Source organism: Otolemur garnettii, unplaced genomic scaffold, assembly GCF_000181295.1.
Source record: "Otolemur garnettii isolate 467f Iridium unplaced genomic scaffold, OtoGar3 scaffold00293, whole genome shotgun sequence".
In the NCBI taxonomy this organism is placed as follows: domain Eukaryota; kingdom Metazoa; phylum Chordata; class Mammalia; order Primates; family Galagidae; genus Otolemur; species Otolemur garnettii.
The window spans coordinates 465,698-471,010 of NW_003852688.1; the positions used below are offsets into that span (position 1 = coordinate 465,698).

General features: G+C 42.2%; 1 protein-coding gene across 1 annotated transcript in view; it reads left to right on the forward strand.

Moving 5' to 3' along the window:
* The first annotated feature begins 416 nt into the window (after positions 1–416).
* Positions 417–5,313, forward strand: part of ZC3HC1 (zinc finger C3HC-type containing 1) — a 25,753-nt gene continuing 20,856 nt past the window's right edge. The window contains exon 1 of the mRNA XM_012813726.2: positions 417–583. The gene's annotated coding sequence lies outside the window, so the exon portion shown is untranslated. The remainder of the gene's footprint in view (positions 584–5,313) is intronic.

The window sequence follows — 5,313 nt, forward strand, 5'->3', positions numbered from 1 at the left end:
GGGCCCAGGCTGGGGATTTGAACCTGCCACCTTAGGTGTTTGTGGCTGGTGCCTTAGCTGCTTGAGCCACAGGCGCCGAGCCTGGTCACCCTACTTTAGAGTGAACTTAACTTTATGTATTCTAGGTAACTAATAGCAGTGTATGTACTTTATTGTTTCAAAATTTAGACTTTGATGCTGACCAAAAAAAAAAATGATAAGAAGAAGAAAAAATTTATATTTTCAGGCAAAGTGATACAAAGAAATTTTATGAAAACTCACATTTTGGAATGCCCTGCCTAATGAAATATATGATACTTCCTTTGTCAATCATAGAATCCCAATTTAGAACAAGTGGGAAAATATTAAGATTAATGTGGTTACTAATATTTTCACATATTTTTAAATTCTCTAGTTATTTTTATTTCTAGTTAAATCTTTACTCTTAAAGGCTCTTGGGCATTCATTGGATTTTGAATCTATGTGTTTGTGAAGGCATTGCTACCTATGTGAATTTCAGATAAGGAACGATGTGCTGAACTGAAGAAAGCCTTGTGTACTGCCCATGAGAAGTTCTGTTTCTGGCCAGACAGCCCCTCTCCAGGTACTTATTTCTCAGAATTCCCATTTACCATTTTGCCTTGGTCCTTGCATTTCTAATATTGTCTATTTCTTTGTGAAAACTGAGTCTTTGGAATTTATTTTTCTTCTTTTCAATTTGGGCTTTTCAAGAAGAACTTACATTCATTTATGTTACTAATTTATTGAGTGCATTTGACATACCAAAGGCTTAATTATTATTGTGCTTAATCCTTTCAGGGGCCCTGTGGGGTAGACATTATCAACCTACTGTTTTTTAGGCCAGGAAACTAAGAATCAGAGGTATTAAAACTAACTAGAGAGAACTCATAACTACGATTTTATCTAATTGCAAACCCTCTGCTTACTATACAAAGCAACCTCATGTTCTAGAACCTAGGCTTCTTTTAGACTAAGGTGCACTAATGATGGCAGTTAAAGAGGGTTTGGTTGCTAAAGAAGACTCACAAGACTCCCAATTTATTTTTTTTTTTTGAGACAGAACCTCAAGCTATTGGCCTAGGTAGAGTACTGTGGTGTTACAGCTCACAGCAACCCCCAACTCCTAGGCTTAAGCAATTCTCTTGCTTCTCCCAAGTAGCTGGGACTACAGGTGCCCACCACAACACCCGACTATTTTTGGTTGTAGTTGTCATTGTTTAGCAGGCCTGGGCCGGATTTGAACTCCCTGGCTCTGGTGTATATGGCTGGCACCTTAGCCACTTGAGCTACAGGCACCACCCCATAAGATGCCCAAATTAGAGTGATTACAAACTGGGCACAATGTCTTAGCACTCTGGAAGGCTGAGGCAGAAGTATCACTTGAGCTCAGGAGCTCAAGACCAGCTCTGAGCCAGAGTGAGACCCCCATCTCTACTAAAAATAGAAAAAGTTAGTGCCAGCTGCTCACAAGGCCAAGGCAAGAGGATTGCTTGAGCCCAGGAGTTTAAGATTGCTGTGAGCTGTAATGATACCAAGGTACTCCAGCCTGGGCAACAGAGCAAAAGACTCTTATCTCAAAAAAAAAAAAATGATTACAAACCTGCAGTTTATTATGGTAAAATAGTACACGATAACAACAGCTCTTTTGAGGCCAGCCTGGGCAACATAGCCCTATCTCTAAAAACTAAAAAACAGTACTGAGTAAGGGTATCATCATAGCCAAAAGCTGCCTAAGCTAGTGGTCTGGAGAGGCTTGGTTCAAGCTCGTATTTTCTCTCTGTATAAGGGCCATAGCAGGGCACTTGTCATCAGGTGCTGCTGAAGTGTACACAGAACATTTTGGAATAACAGAGCCCAAAATGTAGTCTTAACTGGGATTCTTTTATATTTTATTGATCAAATAAACATATTTCTGCTAAGCATTAGCTTCTATAGCAGAGCCCTCTGGTGGGGAATCACACCAAGACCCAGTACAAAATTCTTCAGACCATTAGTTAAAAAACACCATTTATCTGTGTATTTCATGCCTTGATCAGGGATCAGTGCCTTTTAGGCATTTTTTATTTAGTAGGACAGCTCAGGCTAATTCCAGGGTCAGTGATAGCTAGGAATATTCCATGAATGGCAACTAAGAGGAAAAAATAGATTGACAGTAACCAGAGATTGCTATCTATCTCTGATAAATGAAGGGGTAGCAGAAAAGGGATTTTTTTTTTTTTTGCATTTTTTGGCTGGGACTGGGTTTGAACCCGCCACCTCCGTCATATGGTGCCGCCACCCTACTCCTTTGAGCCACAGGTGCCGCCCCAGAAAAGGGATTATTAAGAAAAAAAAATAGTTAAAGTGAAGATGGTTGTATAATAAGAATTACCTGCTGTTGACTGAGCTATTTTACAGTATAGTATAACAAAACTTAGTCCTAGGAAGATTTGAATCCATTCCTGTCCAATGCACTGCAAGTTCTTTTTTTTTTAGAGACTGGGTCTTGCTCCCTTGCTCAGATGAGTGTAGTGGTATATTCATAGCTCACTACAGCCTCAAACTCCTAGGCTTAAGCGATCTTCTTAGCTCACCCTCCCAAGTAGCTGGGGCTACAGACACATGCCACCACACCTAGCTAATTTTTTCGTGTTTTATTTATTTATTTTAACTTTTTTTTTTTTTTTGAGACAGAGTCTGTGTCGCCCTGGGTAGAGTGCCATGATATCACAGCTCACAGCAACCTCAAGCTCTTGGGCTTAACTAATTCTCTTGCCCCAGCCTCCCAAGTAACTGGGACTGTAGGCGCCCACCACAATGCCCGGCTATTTTTTGGTTGCAGTTGTCTTTGATGTTTAGCTGGTCTGGGCTGGATTCGAGCCCACCAGACTCGGTGTGCTATAGGCATTGAGCCTATGTGGGGTTTTTTTGTTGTTTTTGTTTGTTTTTAGAGACAAGGTCTCACTATATTGCCCAGGGTGGTCTAAAACTCCTGACCTCAAGTGATCCTCCCAGAGTGCTGGGATTGTAGGCATGAGCTACCATGCCTGGTCGAACTTTGCTTTCTTGATTCCATACTTTCATCTACCACCTTGGAGACCTCTAATTTCTATCCAGACCTCACTTTTGAGCTTGAGTTATATTTTCATCTACCTTTTAAACATTTTTACTTAATATTATAGGGATGTGGAACTCAACATATACAATACTGATGATGTCTTATACCTAAAATTTTCTTCATCTTAGTAAATGACACCTCCCCACCCAGTTGCCTTATCCAGAAACCTGGAAGTCACTGTAGATGCCATTCCCTCTTGTCTCCTACCCTATTATTCCTGTCCAGTCTGTATCCTAAATAGATCTCAGATAGACCTTTCTGTTATAACACCTCCTCGTGTGGTTCTTTGAACATTCAAGAGACTTTTGTGTAGAGAAAAGAACACTTACAACTGTTTACACTTTAATGCTTAAATCTATTAAGCATACCTAATAAACATAGTTTTGAAGGTAATTTTTTCTAACATTTACCAATAATTATAAACTAAGTTAAATTTCTTGAAAAATTTTAAATTGGCAGGGCCTGTAGGTTCAGTGGGTAGGGCGCCGGCCATATACATCAAGGCTGGCAGGTTTGAACCTAGCCTGGGCCAGCTAAAAACAATAACAACTACAATAACAACAACACCTATAGTGTTGAGCACCTATAGTCCCAGCTACTAGGGAGGCTGAGGCAAAAGAATCGCTTAAGCCCAAGAGTTTGAGGTTTCTATGAGGTCTGATGCCATGGCACTCTACTGAGGGTGATATAATAAGACTCTATCTCCAAAAAAAAAAAGATTAAAAATTTTAAATTGTGGCTTGGTGCCCACAGCACAGTGGTTATGGCGCCTGCCAAATGCACTGAGGCTGTCAGGTTCAAACCCAGCCTGGCCCAGCTAAACCACAATGACAACTGCAACAAAAAGTAGCTGGGCATTGTGGCAGATGCCTGTAGTCCCAGCTACTTGGGAGGCTGAGGCAAGAAAATCAAGAGTTTGTGGTTGCTCTGAGCTATGATGCCACAGCACTCTACCAAGGGCAACATAGTGAGACTCTACCTCAAAAAAAGAAAAAAAAACCATTTGACACCTTTCCCTTGAATCTTTCATTTATGCATATACATACTTAAAAAAAAAAGTTTAGGCTCCGCACCCATAGCTCAATGGTTAGGACACCAGCCACATACACTGAGACTGGTGGTTTTGAACCCGGCCCAGGCCAGCTAAACAACAATGACAACTACAACAAAAAAATAGCTAGGCAGGGCGGCGCCTGTGGCTCAGTGAGTAGGGCGCCAGCCCTATATACCGAGGGTGGCAGGTTCAAACCCAGCCCCGGCCAAATTGCAACAAAAAAATAGCTGGGTGTTGTGGTGGGCGCCTGTAGTCCCAGCTGCACGGGAGGCTGAGGCAGGAGAATCACCTAAGCCCAGGAGCTGGAGGTTGCTGTAAGCTGCGATGCCACAGTGCTCTACTGAGGGCAAGAAAGTGAGACTTGATATCTCTAAAAAAACCAATAATAATAATTGGGTATAGTGGCGGGCACCTATAGTCTCAGCTATGTGGGAGGCTGAGGCAAGAGAATTTTGCTTAAGCCCAAGAGTTTGAGGTTCCTGTGAGCTATGATGCCACGGCACTCTACCAAGGGTGACATAGTGAGACTCTGTCTCAAAAAATTTAAATTATAATTATTAACACATTAGGACTGATTATTTTGAACATGCATGTCACTTTTTTTTTTGACAAAGAGTCTCACTGTGTCACCCTGGGGTTGAGGACCATGGCATTATCATAGCTCACAGCAACCTCAAACTCTTGGGCTGAAGCAATCTTCAAGCCTCAGCCTCCCGAGTAGCTGGGACTACAGGCATCTGCCACAACCCCTGGCTAATTTTTCTATTTTTCTTAGAGATGGGCTCTTGCTCTTGCTCAGATTGGTCTCAAACTCCTGAGCTCAAGCAATTTACCCATTGTGGCCTCTCAGAATACTGCTAGGATTACAAACGTAGGCTACTGCACCTGGCAACATTATTATTTTTTTTTTGTAGAGACAGAGCGTCATTTTATGGCCCTCGATAGAGTGCCGTGGTGTCACACAGCTCACAGCTACCTCCAACTCCTAGCTTAGGTGATTCTCTTGCCTCAGCCTCCCGAGAAGCTGGGATGACAGGCGCCCACCACAATGCCTGGCTTTTTTTTTTTTTTTTTTTTGAAACAGAGCCTCAAGCTGTCACCCTGGGTACAGTGCCATGGCATCACAGCTCACAGCAACCTCCAACCCCTGGGCTTAAGCGTT